This window comes from Mustela nigripes, chromosome 12 (genome assembly GCF_022355385.1).
Source record: "Mustela nigripes isolate SB6536 chromosome 12, MUSNIG.SB6536, whole genome shotgun sequence".
In the NCBI taxonomy this organism is placed as follows: Eukaryota; Metazoa; Chordata; class Mammalia; order Carnivora; family Mustelidae; genus Mustela; species Mustela nigripes.
Genome location: NC_081568.1, coordinates 147,808,765 through 147,825,744, shown reverse-complemented (window position 1 = coordinate 147,825,744; position 16,980 = coordinate 147,808,765). Strand labels below are relative to the sequence as shown.

At 53.2% G+C, this 16,980-nt stretch overlaps 1 protein-coding gene across 13 annotated transcripts in view; it reads left to right on the top strand.

The window, feature by feature from the left end:
• The window catches only part of RASGEF1C (RasGEF domain family member 1C), an 83,369-nt gene that overhangs the window by 27,733 nt on the left and 38,656 nt on the right, over positions 1-16,980 (top strand). For 2 of the 13 annotated variants that reach the window (XM_059416190.1, XM_059416187.1), the window contains exons 3-5: positions 5,014-5,121; positions 5,679-5,838; positions 8,995-9,192. The exons of 5 other annotated variants lie outside the window; for them this stretch is intronic. The gene's annotated coding sequence lies outside the window, so the exon portion shown is untranslated. Of the gene's footprint in view, positions 1-2,237; positions 2,309-5,013; positions 5,122-5,678; positions 5,839-8,994; positions 9,193-16,980 lie in introns of all 13 variants that reach the window. 6 more of the 13 variants (XM_059416189.1, XM_059416183.1, XM_059416192.1 and 3 more) reach the window with 4 other exon arrangements.

Below are 16,980 nucleotides of genomic sequence, written 5' to 3'. Positions count from 1 at the left end.
TGTTGATCTTCTGGGGGAGGGGCCTGGTGTAGTGATTCTCAAGTGTCTTTGCCCCAGGCGGAATTGCACCGCCCTTACCAGGGGCTGAGTAATCCGCTGGGGTTTGCTTTCTGGAGCTTTTGTTCCCTGAGCACTTTCCGTGGAGTTCAGGAGGACGGGAATAGAAATGGCAGCCTCCTGGTCTCTGGCCCAGAGGAGCCAAGAGCCCAGGGCCCCACTCCTCAGTGTGCCCTCAGAGAACAGCACCCAGTTACTCCCATCTGCCTGACCTCCGGCCACGTTCCGAACTCACCGAGCCTGCGACCGGTTCAAGGTAACACCGAGCTGTGAGCTTACTGTCGGCTCTGTCTCTGTAGCCAGTTTTCCCGTTCCAATACCTGCAAGTTCTCCGGCACTCAGACACCCCTGATCCTTCTGTGACCCTGTGGGACCTGAGGCCACGCTGACCCCACGTGGGCTTCGCCCCGGTTTAACCTCTGGAGCAATGTCCCTCAGCGGAACAGACTTTTAAAAGTCCTGATTTTGTGCTCCGTTGCTCCACCACTTGCCGGGAGCCGGCTCCTCCCCCCGGGGTCTATCTTCCCATTGCTTTGGATTCACTTCTCCGCCGGTCCTACCTTTCAGAAAGTGGTTGTTTTTCTGTTTCCAGAATTGCTGTTCTTCTCTTCAATCTGCCGATGGATTTGCAGGTGTTTGCAATCTTTAGATAAGCTATTTAACTGATCTCCTGCTAGCTGAAGTAGTCTCAGCCTGCTACTTCTCCGCCATCTTGACTCCTCCCTCCCCGGAAGCTCCTCTTGATTGCAGCCCCCTCCTCCAGGAAGCCAGGTGGACTGAGGTGCACCGGGAAGAGATGCAGGCAGGACCGGCTTCTGCCCAACCCTGAGAGCTCCCATTCCCAGAGCTGTCACGTTTTTGCAGAACCTGGGTGGCTGAAACTTTTCTGAAGATGAACGTGAGCCCCAGAGAGCCAGGGCCCCCTGTCCCCTGAGCAGCGGGACCCGTCCACACCAGCAGCCATTCTTCCCTGGTGCAGGACACCTATCCTGGACTGCAGCCTGGGCCGAGCCCTGAGAACGGGACTTACGGCCGCCCAAGCTGAGTCTTGGCAAGAGGGAAGCAGGCACTCAGCATGGCTGGGTCATCTGGTGTCCTCCCCACCTTCCATCTGCAGGAGCACGCAGAGAGCGGGGAGGGCTGGGGTGGGGAAAGGGGGATGTGTATGGCCTTGGCCTCAAGGGCCCCCTGCTGCCTGAGGAAGCTCAGGCTTCCTGCCGGGCTTAGACGTGTGGAGGAACCAGCTTGGTTTGCCCAAGAGACCCCAGGGTAGGAGAGCCTGAAATCTACCCCACCCGCCAGCCACTAGCCCTGTGACCTCGGGGAGCCAGCCGAGGTCCCCCTTGGGGGTGGTACTGGGAATTAAACACAGCCATGTGTTCGCTCACTGCTCAGTCATTGTTACGTGTGGATGTGTTTACTTTAATGCATTTTAAAAAGCATATGGCCAGCATATGAGACCCATGAGATCGTAGATATTGTTGGTAAGGACAATGCTAATCTTAAAATGGAAACTGATAGGAGGGACGTGGTTCGCTGAAGAGCTGCCCTGGGAGCAGGGGGCCTGGCAATATCCCAAAAGGGACCCTGGAGTGTCCTGTTCAACAGATGCTGACATGAAGGGTTTCATTTCCCAAAGGCCCCAAGCCTGAGGCTGGGCTCTTGCAGGGACCCAGGTGGTGGCGCTGGACAGGAGCATCACCCTCCCATACCTGGCATACAGGTGTCCCCAGTCCCGGGAAGGCTGTTCCTCCTGGGGAGTGTCCTCACTCCTCCAGCACCCCTCGAGGCTTCCACATGCTGACAGGGTGGCTCGGCCCAGCACAGAGGATCTGGGGTGAGCTGGGTTCCCTCATCGGCCGGGGCAAGGCACCATGGTTCTCGCCTGGGAAATGGGACACGGGAGCAGCAAGGTGCTGGTGGGCAAGGATGGAGTGAGCCCGTCCAGGGGAGAGCCAAGCCCGGGGCCACACAAGGTGAGGCTCACGATTGCCCCCTGCCCCCCATGACTGCTCCTGCTGGAAGGTCGGCTGAATCTGGGGGAGGGAGAACCGGCCATCCCACGTGGGCCAAGGCATCACTGTGAGTCACGTGATCGTGTGTTAAGCATGTGCGGACTGGGAGTCTTGCTGGGACAGAGTGGCCGGTTCACCCCTGTCCCCTCCCCTCTCCACCCACAGGAGGCAGCAGACTGGCGAGCACATGATCAGGAAGCTCTGCGGGGGCTGCAAGGGTGCAGGTGTTAGAGCAGGTCTGTGGGTCTCACATCACATTCTTCTCTGCATGAATGTCCCTGCCGGCCTGAGCACGGGAGGTAGGCAGAGTGATCAGGAGCTGGGCTGGAGCTGGGAGCACCCTACCCCCCGCCAGATGCAGAGAGCAGGGGCGAATGTCCAGTGCCTGATGGCCAGTAGTTAGCAGTCCGGGCCTCCGAGGAGGGGTTCTGGTGGCCACATGGCCTTCTAGGCAGGACTCGGGTCCTAGCACCGTGGCCTCCTTGCCCATCTTTCAGGATGGTGGCTGCAGAGACTGTTCTGCCTGGGTCCCTGGCGTTGACCCTGCGCAGGGGAATGACTCCAGGGTCTGGGGTCTGAGTTTCCTGCCATCCAGCCGGGACCCCTCCCTACACCAGCTGCCTGGGGTCTGCCTATGCGGAGACCGTCCCAAGTGAGAACCGGTCCCTGCTTTGGGTGATTCTGGACCCACATGCAGGGGAATCATAAAAGCCTGATGATCAGTTTGAGCCCCTGGAAGCATTGGGGGCCGTTCTGTGCCCCCCTCACCTTCCAGTTAGCTGGGTGACCCTAGCACAGGTCAGGTCCTCTCTCTGAGCCTCAGTTTCCCCTTCTGTGAAATGCAGATAAGGACAAAACTGCTCTTCGGCCAAGCCTTGAGGGAAGCCCATTCACAATGGTGTGTCTGTGCGCAGGCAGCCTGGGTGCGGACCAGGGAATGACAGTCCCAGTGTCCCAGAGGCTGCAGCCCAGAATGGGGACTGAACCCACAGTTGCGATGGGAGCTGCCAGGCTTGGGGGGGGGGTGCGCGGTTCAGACACACACATGCACACATCTTCCCAGCCTTTCTGACAACGGCCTTTTCTCTGTCTGCTGGATGTTTCTGAAAGGAGCCAGAGAGAAACAGTATGATTCTTTGTTTTATTCTAACACTGATGACTTCATCTTCCCTTGTTCTTCCCAGAAAAGATGATGACGAATTTGTTAAAGTTCAGCTGTGAGAGCCCCCTCTTAGAGCAAGAATGAGAAGTATTTAAAAGCAGCTTCTTGCTTCTTGGAGTTATTTTCAGACAAGTGGCCCCACTCAGGCTCATGGTGGCTCTCCAGCTCCCGCTGTCCATGGGGAGGAAGGTGGGGAGTACCTGTCCTGGTCCCCGAGCTCCCCGGCCCTCTGGGACCACCCCCAGCTCCTTGTCTGGGCCCCGCACCTGTGTCCCAGTCACCGGGCACTGGGAACAAAAAGCTGGGCAGTTTTCAACTTGTTCCCCCAGATTTCCAGATTCAGGGCAGAAATGAAATGGTTTCCAGACCCTTCTAGCCAGAAGGGAATGAATGGATCCAGGGAATGATATCTGGGGCAGCCTTCCCTCCGTGCTGACTGCTGACGCCCCTGCACCTCTGGACTCCCCTTCCTTAGCCACCCTGTGGTCGCCGGGCCTTGACCAGGACAGCCCCAGGTATATGCGGCCAGGCTCCGAGAGAGGACAGAAAAACACACAAGTGGCAGCCAAGGGCCAGGCAGCCTGGGCTGGGCGGGGGCAAGTCCTGCCTGGGGGTGGGGGGAGGCGGATGGACAGGCTGGGGTGACTGCCCAGCTGTCTGGGTATGATGGGGACCTTGGGTCCCCTGTGATGGAGAAGGGGGCTCCCAGTCCTCCTTGGCCTACCCTCAGGGCAGCAGGGCAGGGAAGGGTGTTGTGGGCAGGACGACGCACTGGCACGACACTGACCTGCTCCTCACCTACTGGGGGATATGATGAACCCACTTTACAGATGTGGAAACTAAGGTTCAGCCAGTGAGGCTCCACCCACCCTCAGCCACAGAGCCAGCCTCTGCCTCCCCAGACCATTCTTTGAAACAACTTCCAGAAGCCATGGGAAGAAAACAAAGCTTGGGGGCCAAACTGTTCCCCCTCCCCGAATCGCCTGAGAGGTGTTTGTCTGGAGGTGTGGGTGACTCACGCAGGCGCTCAGAGATGGAACCGGTTATTTTTGCCTCAGACTCTGGCAGGCCGTGGGCAGTGTCCCCATGGGGTGCACGGGTGGCCCAGGCTGACCCACTGCGGGAGGGAGACCAGGTGGCAGAGTCAGCGTGCCCTGGCCTCCCCACCCGGGTCCTGAAAACAAGCCCCCAGGCCCAAAAGGCAGGCTCTAAGTTCGCTGGGGGTGCTTGTTGCCTGCTGGGTCTCCTGCCCTCCTGGGGGTGATGCTGGCTTCAGGCCATCATCCAGGTTGCCATCCCCATTGCCCCATTCTGTTGCATCTGAGCATGAGCCCCTTTCCCCCACCCACTGCAGGCTGCGTGCCCCAGGATGACTCCCACGCTCTTCCCAATAATGCCTGAGCCTGGCCTTTGTGGGTACAGCTGCAGAACCTGCAAGTCCCAGGCTCTCGTAGTCTGGCGGCCACAGAACCAGAGATGAGAAGGGGTCTTCTGCCCTGGGCTCTCCGGGCTGCTCCCTCCCTGAAGAGGTTAAGGGAGTGGGCTTGCCAAGAATGGAGGGGTCATGGCCAGGGTCTCAGGAGAGCAGGGTCCTCACATCCTGGAACTAGGGCCATGGCCTTCTAACCCAAGCTGTCCCCCACATTCTGGGATTCCAGGGCCTCAATTTGGAGAGGCTCTGCGGTGCTTTCAAGAGCCCCTTCCCTCCAGGGCCCCAAAGGGCAGGAGCCACAGCAGTGGCAGGGGTGGGGGTGGGGAGTCATCCTGACTCTACCGCAGGACGGAGACAAGCACATTGAGGCTGGACCGGGGGACAGATGCCACAGCTGCCAGCACGTTGGAGACTCGGCCTTGAGGACCGGGGGAACAGGAGAGGACCGTGACCTGGTGAGCTGGTGCCACACAGAGAGGGGCTCCAAGTCAGAGGCAGGCGGCCTGTAGGCCAGGGCAAAGCAGGGCAGGGCGGGCAGGGCAGGGGGCCCAGCACAGGATGGGGAGGAGAGAGAGCACCAAAGGAGGCCTGAGACCATAGGAGCCGTCTGAAGTTTTGGCAGGAGAGGAGACTATGAACAGCTTACTCTGGGTGCTCATAGGAGGCTGGTGAGCCCCCAGCCAGGGCAGGGGTCCTGCAAGGAGGAGACCAGCAGGCCGGACCAGTGGCCTAGCAGGGTCTCGGGGACCCTGGCAGAGTCTCAGCCAGGAACAGTTAGCGTTTTCATCCCTGGTCCCCCCTTCATGCCTCTCAGCGGCCAGTGTGTTCCTCCCACAGTCTGATAGTCATTCTCCGTGGTAAATAAGACACTTGTTCCTTCTCACAAAGCAGGCCACGTTTCTCCCTGGCAGCTGCCGCCTGGCTGGCCAGGCCACCGAGCAGCCTGGTCACCACAGTCAGCCTCGGCCGGTGGCCAGACACAGCTGAGCACTTTCTCCACCTTCCTGCACAGGCTGCTGTACTCCGTCAGCTCCCAGGGACTGCCAGTCACCCAGCCAGCCAGCCAGCCTTGATCGACTGAGCCCTGCTTCAGATGCTGGGGGCTTAGCAGTGAGCAGGATTGACAAAGCTGTGCCCCTGAGGAGCTCCTGGCCCTGTGGGGAGGACAGCAGGTAAACAAGTAGCAAAAAGACCCAGGATAATGTTGCTACCAGGATAAATGGCGCAGGGCAGGAAATGAGGCCCCAGGGTGCAGGGAACACAGCCTGTGTGAGACAGGAGTGCAGGGAGAATTACAGACAAGGTCACAGGGGTGGTCTTGGAGCCCAGTCGGTAGGACTTCGTGGACCACGAAGTGGGCTTTAGGGAAAGGCCCAGACCTGTCACACACCAAGTCCCAGCACTGTGCTGGGCACATTCATTCACAAGCTCTCTGGAGCTGACACGGGCTTGTTAGGCCCCTTGTGCGTGGGGAGAACTGAGGCTCGGGGAGGCACCTACACACTTCCTAGCCGCTCACATCCACTGGCCACGGCCCCTCCTCTCCCAGCAGACCAGCCCTCAGACATGTCCCCTTCCGGGACCCCCGTGGCTCAGAGGACCCTTTCTGCACCCTCCCAGTGCATTGGTCCCAGCCCCCGTCTGCTGCCACTCTGAAGGTCCCTCCCAGGAGGGGACCCTGCAGCTGGACCTCCAGGGGGGACAGGAGAAGGGTGTCCTGAAACGGGAGACAGTGAACAGCCTGACTTTGAGGCAGCAGTGTGGACAGCATGTCTGGGGCACAGCAAGCAAGCAGATGGGTCTGGTGTCATCATGCTAATTTGTGTGTGTGTGTGTGTGTGTGTGTGTGTGTGTGTGTGTGTGTGTGTGTGAAATCGACTCATTTATTTATTTTAAATCAACTCATTTATTAAAATGAATATATTTTAGGATGTAATTTTATGCTCCTACCTAAATCACCAGCATCACTTCCCAAACATAAAAAGTGATGGTAAAATTTCACGTAACAGGGGCGCCTGGGTGGCTCAGTCATTAAGCATCTGCCTTCGGCTCAGGTCATGACCCGGAGTCCTGGGATCAAGTCCCGCCATCGGGCTCCCTGCTTGGCAGGAACCCTCCTTCTCCTTCTCCCCCGCCCCTCCCCCTCCCATGGGCTTGTGCACATGCTCTTTCTCTCTCTCTCAAATAAATACAATCTCTTAAAAAGACTTTTTTAAAAATGCATGTAATAAAACAAGTATTAATTTTTTAAAAAGAATAAAAGTACAGAATAGAATATAAGCCCCAGTGTTCCAGTTCTAGGTCAGTTCCACTCTACCTTTCCCACTGAGCACAGCTTAAAATCTGACCAAAGGCACAGAGCCGCTCTCTGGGGACTAAGAAAGCTAAGTCATTGCAGGCAGCCTGGGGAAGAGAAGCAGAATTTGAGGTTGATAGTGGGTTTACCATTTTCCCTCTGCGGGAGATTCCTCCACCAGAAACCACAGAGGGACCTTTGTGTCCCGAGAGAAAGCTGCAGTGCAGAACCTCTGCTTCTGGTTCAAAGAGCAGGAAAGGAGTCTCTTATGGCTCAGACAGAATCTGGAAATACGTATTTTTAAAATATGCATTTTCTCCTGCTTTTTCAGACTCCAGCCCAGACACAGTCCAGGGGAGCCTTGCCTGGGCCCTACAAGAGCCTCCTCCCTAAATGAGGGAAAACTTCCCCTCCCAGCAGGGGAGCTGTTGTCCCCCAGGGGGCACAAGGAACCTGCTGCTTTTCTCTCTCTCTCTCTCTGTCTTCCTACACCTGGATGCAGGCATAGTCTTGGGTGTGCACAGCAGAATAGGGTGAATTAAGCCCCAGCTTTCTGGCTGGCTGACCCAAAAGGGGAGCCCCAGGAAACTGAAAAATACCATAGAGATACGGTATTATGGGGGGGGGGGGGGCGCTCAGGAAAGCAAGGACCTGATGTTTATGCCTGGGTGGCTCAGTTGTTAAGCATCTGCCTTCAGCTCAGGTCCTAATCCCAGAGTCCTGGGATTGAGCCCCGTATCTGGCTCCCTGCTCAGCGGGGAGCCTGCTTCCCCCCCACCCCGCCTGCCTCTCTGCCTACTTGTGATCTCTGTCAAATAAATAAGTAAAATCTTTTTTTAAAAAATCATTGAAGGCAAGCGTATAAACAAGAATACATAATACATATTTAATCAAGAATATATAATTATATAATTACTGTATTTTATATAACATATAAAATTTTTAATCAAAACATACAAACAGCAGCAGCAGAATCTCCAAACACTTAGACATTAGACAGCACGTGTCTAAACAAATACTCCACGGAGAAGAGAGGAAATCTCATGGCGAATTTGAAAACATTTTGAACAGAATGAGAATGAAAACATTACATGTGAATGTGAGAATTTGTGGCATGAGCCTAAAACAGTCCTTAGAAGAAACCGATAGCATCCAATTCTCGTATTAGGAAGGGAGAAAGGTCTTAAATGAATAATTACAAATTCCGCCTTAAGAAGCTAGGGAAAAAAAAGAGCAAAGTCGACCCAAAGCCGGTGGAAGGAAGGAAGGAATAAAGATAAATGTCAAAATCAATGGCATTAAAAACACATCGGGGTCATGGGTTGGAAAACTATCAACTCTCCCCAAATTCATCTACACGTTTACTGCAGTTCCAGTCAAAGTCCCAGCGGGGGTTTTTGGTACATAGAGACAAGGTCATCTGAAGCGTATAACAAAAGGCAGAGGACTCAGAATACTTTAAAACACCAACATGGGAATAGCAATAAACGTAAATCAGCTTGTGACCATCCATGCTTATAACAGGGGCACCACTGATCAAATGTCACTTCTGAGAGGCCGTCTGGCTCTGGTGCTCAGGGTGGCACAGAGGGGATCCTAGTCAGGACAAGGGTTCCATCCTCTGGCTCTGGGGACCCTCGGGGCTGATGGCCAGTGTTTGGGCATGGAATGCAAATATCTCCTCGATGGGCCTCCGTTTCTCCACTTCCTGGCCCAACCCAATCCTCACCCAGCACTTGGAGAGACTCGGGGGTGGACCCCCAGCCTCTGAGTGGGGCCTCCAGGTGGCTACAGCAAACACACCTTCCAGATGTTCAGAAAGGAGCCGGGGGCGAGAGCGGGAGGCCAGGCTGCGGTAGACTTTGGACAGTCCCCGTGCCCCTGTGCAGACCAGAGCCAGACAGCCCCCCTGTGGGGTCTTCCCACCTCAGTCCTGCAAGGCCCAGAGAGAGAAAGTGAGATGTCTAGGGTCACACAACAGTGACAGGCACTCACGATCATGCACGCATTTGCCCACTGGGTTGTGTTTCAGACATATTTTGGGGGACCCTCCAAGCACAGTCCAGATGGATATGATCTCATGGGGAGACAGAAGGATGAAGGAAGCTAACAGATGTGAGAACCTCAGGAGGGGCAATGATGTCAGAAGACCTCCCTGCTGATGTGATATGGAGGGGCAGCCAAAGGACAGTCTGCATGACGTGAGCTGAGCAGGTCACTTCCCAGCTAGGTGGGTACCCACAGTGTAATTCCGGGCTTACATCATCTGCCTGGAAACAGGGTCAGACCCCATGGGTTAGGGGCTCCCTCCACCCTGCAGGGCTTCCCCCAACCCCCGTCACCCCGGTGGCTAGTCACAAGTCTGGCTTTTCACCCATGCTTCTGGTAGACTGACTGTACATCACAGGTTCCCCTGACACCCCACTCGGGTTCAATTAATTTGATAGAGTGACTCCCAGGACTCAGAGAAACATTTATTTATATTTGTCCCTTTACTATAAGAGTATGGGAAGGATGCCAATGAGCAGCCAGATGGAAGGGTACACGGGGCAATGTCTGGGGAAAGTCAGGCAGCTTCCTTGCTCTGTCCAAGTACCTGACTCTCCCAGCCTCTGCATGTTCACCAGTCTGGAGGCTCTCAGAATCCTGTCCTTCTGGGCTTTTTTGGGGGGAGTGAGGGGAGGGCTTCATTATGTAGGGATGATTCTTTAAATCATTGGCCACTGGCAGTTGGCTCAACCTCCAGACCCTCTCCCCTCCCCCAGAGAACAGCAGGCAGGATTGAAAGTTCCAACCCTCCAATCACATGGTTGTCCATCCCCACCCCCAGTGAACACAGCCCTCCTACCTCCTTCCACAGGTTTCAAAAGTCGTCTCGTTAACATAAACCAGGTGTGGTTGAAAGGGGTTTCTTATCACTGTCTCAAAACCTGTATCCCAAACCCTCATCCCATTCAGATGGTTTTAGGAGCACTGTGCCAGGAACAGGGACGAATATATTGCTTATTAGAAATGACCCTATCATAGAGGGTCGTCTCTGTGAGATGTGTCCCAGTAAGCTCCAAATGATGGGGAGTCGGCCAGGTGAAGTGAGGGAAGGGAGCTCCTGGCAGGTTGTGTTCTGAGCTGAGCCCAATGGAGGAGGCCGGAGGGAAGGCTGGAGGGATCTTGCCCTCCCACTGCTCTTTGGAGTCCTGGCAATTCCCCCACGCTCCAGGAAGCTTAGACCTGGGTCTGTATGGACATCTGCCCTCCTGGGCTCCCTCCAAGGCACTGAAGTGTGGGAAGCTAGGATCAGACGCTTGGTGTCAGAAGCCTCTCAGGCTGGGGATGCCTGTGGCCCCATGTGGGCCATGCAGGTGAAGCACTGTTCAGCCCTGCACCCCCCGGGTTCACTGTACCCCTCCCTCCCAGCAGCCCCTCCCTCTCCCTCAAGCCTGGGAGAGTCCCCTTTCTCTGCCTCTCTGCTCTCTGCTGCCACTTCTTTCCAGGGGTTCGGTTCACTGGGTAGGGGTGGGGGGTGGAGGGTGAGGGGGTGGGAGGTAGGGCGAGGGGGTGCAGACTGGGAAGGGGATCCTGTGAGGAAACCAGTTACTCTCTTAAGTGATGCTCCTCCTCCTTTCAGTATCCTCGACTTTGCAAAGGAGGGGGTCGAACTGGCAGGTCCTTAAGCTGTGGGTGGATTATCGCTGCCCTTTCTGAAGAAGATATTCCACCTTTGTGCTCCTAGCTAGAGGTTAAGTCTATTTGTTGGCTTTAAAGGCGTTTTCAAAAGCTTTCCTAGCACTGTGTCATGGGTGACAGGCATCTTGTATGTGGCTTACCTGCAGTAGGGAGGCAGGCTGAGCTGGATGATGGGGACGGTGCTGGGACTGTATTAGGATGGGAATCGGCAGGAGGGTCTTTCCCTGGAGGTTCTGCTCCCGGGAGCCAGGTGAAGGGACCCCGGGGTGGCCAGTGTGTGTCACCCACACACAGGACATCCTTCCCAGCATGGAGCCCACCCCTTGCACAGCCTGGAGAAAGAGGTCTCAGAGAAAGAGAACGTGCCCAGGTGTGTGGGAAGCAGATGGTTGTCCAGCCACATGGAAGGATGTGGTGCCCTGTCTGGACCCCGAAGCCCTCACTGACCGCCCCCCGCCCCCATTCCTCGGGCTCAGGCAGCGCCAAACAGCTTCTTGCAAGCAGGACCTGAGAGGGGTGCTAAACGGAGCCACCTGCAGCTAGGGGGAACCTACTGGAGACACCTTCGAGTTAGCAAAGAGTCCACTGGTACGTCCCTGCCACCTTCCATGGGGTGAAGGAGACCACAGGTGGGCAGTCGTGAGCCATGCAGGCAGGAGTGTCATTGGAGTAATTTCTTTGGGCATCAAGATACTTTCTTCTTCTGGTGACACAAACCCAGGACAAACTGACAAAAAAAAAAAAAAGAAAGAAAAAAGGAGAGGGGGTGGAATTTACTGTTTCACATACAAAAAAGCCTACCTGCGGGGCCAACTTTGGGCTCAGCTGGATCTCAAACATTGTGCTCAAATCTTTTCCTCCTGCCCTCTCTCAGTCCTGCTTACCTTGGGGGGGGAAAGGAAGGAGTCTTCCCAGCAGCTCAGGCTTTCATCTGTTCAATCCCCTTTCCTGAAGGAAAGAGAGAAACACTGAGACCTCCACTAAAATACAGTACTAAGACCCTTGCTAAACACCCACACACAGACAGAGAGAATAGGGTTAGCGGCAACAGCAAGAAACTGTAGGAAGCTGGACAGCAGGTTGGATGAGTAAGCAGTGATTAAGTCAGGGATTGGGCCTGAGAAGTCGGATTAAGTCAGGGATTGGGCCTATAGCTCCTCTTCCCAGCCTCAGGATCAGAGTTCCTCCCCCAGGCAGCCCACCTGGATTTCCCCCACCATGGGAATGACCAAGAGTGAGGGACCCTATGGGTTACTCCACAAGCCCTACCCTCTCCCTCAGAGTGTCCAACCCGCTTCTTGTCTCTATCTGACAGCCAAGGATTCCCAGACACCTGAGGAAGCCTTCCGATATGGCATGTGTTGATCAAGACAGATGAGGGGAGAAAGGCAAATTGGGGCAAACCAGGGCAGTGCGGGAGAGAAGAAAATTTCTAATAAAACTAGGCTACTGATATCCTTGGGGAGGTGAGAGAAGATTTTACATCTATGAGAAAAGAACGGAGCTTCATACATTTAAAAAGAAATTTTCAAAGGAAAAAATACTGCCTGGAAATTGAAAACATAGCAACAGAAATAACCAATAGTAGATTTGGAATACAAAACTGAAAAACTGAGAAAATAGAGTGATTTTTTTTTAATGGGAAACAGGAGAGAAAGGGTAAAAAATTGGAGGACAAGTCCAGGAGGTCCAACATGAGTACTAAGAGCCCCAAAAAAAAGAAAAGAGAGGAAGTCTTCAGTGAAATCACTTAATTAAATGTCCCAGCATTGAAGGGCACAAGTTTCCCACAGAAGATGCTGCAAAGTGCTCCACACGAGGGATGGAAATGACCCACAGCAAGGTGCATCGTTGTGAACGTTCAGGACACTTAGGACTGGGGTGAGCAACCATCTTGGTTTGTTTGGGGCTGAGAGGTTTCTTAGGATATGAATTTTCAGTACTTCAGTGAGGATGGTCCCGGGAAAGCCAGAATGGCTGGTCACTCTACAAGGATCCCCCCCCAAAAAACCCAATCCAAAACCAAAACCCTACAAAGCTCACAGAGAAGCCAGAAGACAATGCCTTCAAAAATCTGGAGAGAAGTGGTTTCTAATTTAGAATCCTGTGAGCTTTCAATCATATCAGCAAGTGTGATAGTGAAGTGAGATCATATCCAACATTTAAGATTTCAAAAATATTTTCCTAAGCATCTCTTCTCAAGAAGCTATTGGAGAACATGCTCCATCAAAGTGAAATGAGGAGACAAGGTACAGAAAGAAGAATGAGGAGACAAGGTACAGAAAGAAGCAGACCCAACACAGGAGATGTGGAGGGAATCCCTTGGAGGATGAGGGAGTGCTCCTAGGATGGAGCTCTTCAACAGATGTGGAGAGAGCTGAGCCATCCCACAGTGGTGTGACCCAGAGACAGCCGGGCATCACGAAGACCCCACCACTTCCATCAGGCCATCTTCTTAAACCAAGGACAGAATGCCCAGGAAGGCTTGGCCCAGATTCTCATGAGGACTTGGCTTGTCTTGACCATGTGCTCCTAAGGGTCTCTCTCCTGATGCTCTGCTGAGCACATGCGTGTCCCTCACAGAAGTTCTCAGCTTTTCTCTGAGAGTGGAAGGCAGCCCCTTCCCTCTGGCTGTACTTCTGCCACATGTCTGGTGCCCGGTCCACACTTCAGTCTTGCTAAGTGCCTCAGCGTGAAGAGCCCTGTGTTACCCAAGCCTCACTCATGACCTTGCTTGCAACTTCCCCAAAGGGTCCTTGTCACCTCCCAGGGAAGGGGAAGTCAGATCACGACCTGACCCAGAGACTGTTCTTTTCACCTCCTCCTGGACCCTCTGTCCAGTGTGTCTGCCCTCTGTTTTTCAAGACTAGGTGGTGTATTATCTGGGATAGATACACAGGTGGAACTATAATGAAAAGCAAGGAGATAATTAGCACAAAAGGATGGTCATCACCTAGAGCTGAGGGTTGAGAAGTCAGCTTGATTTGGGAAAGTGTATAAGGTCCTGAGAGTGCTTTTAAGGTACTGATAATACTTTTTTTTTTTTTTTAAAGAACTTTTTTTTTTATTTTTTTTTAAGATTTTATTTATTTATTTGACAGAGAGATCACAGTAGGAGAGAGGAAGGGAAGAGATCACAGAGAGAGAGGAAGGGAAGCAGGCCCCCTGCTGAGCAGAGAGCCCGATGTGGGACTCGATCCCAGGACCCTGAGATCATGACCTGGGCCGAAGGCAGCGGCTTAACCCACTGAGCCACCCAGGCGCCCCTGATAATACTTTTTATGTTAGCCTGGGTATCATTTCACAGATGCTCATTTGGTTATAATAATAATAAATTATTATTATTTAAATTGTAGATGTGTTTATAGACTTTTTTGTCTTTAATTCTTCTAAAAGTGTAGAGAGGAAAAAGTATCAAGGGAACATTTCTCTGAGGTGATCTCCCAACAAGGGTTGGGATTTATTCTGATTCGATAACCTGGGTCCCTGGTCAGGGGCAGGAGGATGGGGTGCTGCACTGTCACTGGCCAGGACCCAGTTAGCCCCCACCCCCACTCTAATCAGGGTTCCAGCCAGTGGGGAGAAGGGGTTCCAGGAAGTCAGGAAGCATGATGGTTGGGAGCCTAAAGCAAAACCCCTTCCCCATGGTTCAGAGGAGCAACTGGGTGATATATTCCTTGAAAAGACTGGCATCCTTCAGCCCAATGCCTCTCCTTAGAGAAACGTGTCCTCAGGGAATAATTAAGGGTGGAGACTAAGAGTGAGGGACCATACGGGTTATGGAGCAGAAGGGAGCCCGACATTTCCCTCTTTGAAGAGCCCTATTTTCAGTTACCGGGCTGGGGTGGGTCTTGGTGCCATCAACCTGCACTTGGCAGACTGGCTGTGAGCTGGTCCCTGAGCTCTCAGAAACTGGAGCTTCCTGAGATCTAAAAGCAGCAGGCTCTGTCAGCAGGAGCTGAGGGCCATATGGTGCATCAAAATAACTCAGGCCAGCCAGTCCTCCCCTCTCTCCATCAGGCCAAGTCTGTCAGGTGGCCTCCTAAAGGAAAGGCCAGGTGTATTCCCAGCCCAGGCAAGCAGAACCCCTGTGCTCAGGCCTGGGGGAGGCCCAAGTGCCTTGGGAAGCATCTTTTCAGACACTAGGGAACAGAGAGGAACCCTTCACAGGACCTGAATTGGAATGAGAGGAGTGTTTCAGTCCCAGGCTTTGTCAAGGAGGGAGAAGTGGAAGACCACAGCATTTTGGGGCCCTGGACAAGGTGCTGTCACTGCTCAGAGCAGCAGGGCAAAAGTTGGCATGGTCTAGGGCCCTACCCAGGGTGGCCTGGGAGAGTCAAGAAGACCATGTCTATAGGCTAAGATTTCCTTCTCAGCTGAGTCCATTAGGGGTTGCTAAGTGGGCTCCCTGCCTCCTGAAAGCCAGGCCATGTCGGGGTTCCTGGTATTCAGGTTGCCCTCCCCGAGCCTCTGGTTCCTGAGCCCAGGTCCCTGGCTGGATCTCCAGTCCAAATCTATGTCTCCCACTCAGCCTTTGCCAGTTTCCCCTCCCAGGGCCAGGGCCAGGACCAGGGCCAGGGCCAGGAACTGGGCCTGGTGTCAGGAGCCCAAGTATCTGGGGTACTAATCACCAGCTGCAAACTTGCACACACCACTTTACTTTTTAGGGTGCAGGCTTTCTCATTTGTGGAGTGGGCAATCATTCCCATATGGTTGTGTTAAGGATTCAGTGACATGTGAGAACAAAAGACACATAAAGCAAGACACATGTTTGCTCTTGAGCTGAAACCTCAGGGGCATGGAAACTGCCTGGGTCAGGTGGCACAGGCATTTCATCCAAGACCCTTCCCTGAGTTCAGCTCCCACCCCACCCCCCCCAAGGGTATAGGGACTGTCCCTGTTCCTGCAGAAGCAGTCTCAAGCAAAGATGCCTATTTGGCTCTTTTAATGAGGCCCCGATGTGGGTGATGCTCCCGCCCCCTACCTGGGGAGCAAGTCTGGTGCAGACCCTGCAAGGAAACCTATAATTCAGGCTTCTTCTCAGAGCTTCTGCAAGCTCTGCACAGATTTCCCAGATAAAAGCAAAACTGGACAAGGCTGAAACAGGGGCTCTGAGGAGAACCAGTAGGACTAGAGTAGGCACCCATTCTCATGATGCAGAAAGGAAAAGACCTGGGGTTTTCAGGACACACACACATAGACCTAGGAGCTGTATGGCTTCAACTCCTCCCAAAACACTGCAGTGGGACTAGAAACATCACCCTAGAAGGGCTCTTGGCTCAACCCCCACAGCACACCTGACCCTGATAGAAAGATGAAACAATGTAAGATGCTTATTCTCACCAGCATTATACTCTTTGTTAAGAGTTCTGTCCAATGCATTATGACAAGAAAAGTCTGTGAGGTTTAACCACCAGAAAGGAAGAGATTAAATCACTATTAATTGTAGACTAAATTGTCTTCTGGAAAAACAAGACTGTCAGAACTAATGAGATCTAAAAATCCAATAGCAGTGTCCAGTTAAAGATACAATGGGAAGAGGAGGGTATCAGCAAAGACAGTGAAGCAGGAAGCACCAAGACTCCACCACCAGCTAGACGGCTGAACTGGCAGAGTCCACCTGATTTAACTATCTTAGAACTCTGAGCCTATTCAAAGACTTTCAGCTTCAAAGGAAGGCTTGGAAAGTTTCAGTTCATTTTGGTCAGTTTAAGTTCTTAACACAGTAGCAGCTACCCTTCTTCCACCCCCAGCCTCTAGGCAGCAGCCATGCACATGTTCCTGGAATAGCTTACCCACAGCTATGGTATCCACAGTGGGCAATAAGCACCTCGTCCTGCAAATACTGGGGAATGTGTGTTCTGATTGCTTGTTGCTGTTTCTGGTCACAGAGGTGCAGATAGAGAGGCAGGCCACCATTGTTGCAGTCTATACTGGCTGAAGAGGATTCCGGGGGATTTAAGAAGTCAAAGCCTATTACTACCCGCCCCACACACACCCCTTCATTCTTCCCTTTTTCCTCTTTTGGGGGCAAGACATTTAAGGATTAGGATATTCAAAAGCAACCATGTATACAAAGGAAGTTAGAAAGTTACTACACATGCCCAGAGAAAGGTATAGGCTCAGAGAAGACTCAAAGGACCTTAAATTTATACCTCAGTCTGATCCTGGCATAGAAGCACCCTACAACAATTGGAAAGAAAGAAAGAAAAGAAAAGACCTGCAGAAATCTGATTTCTAGAGTCACCACATTATAAGATTCAAACATTCCATTTTCAACAAAAGCAACAACAAATAACAAGATCTGCAAAGAAAGAGAAAGGAATGGACTGTA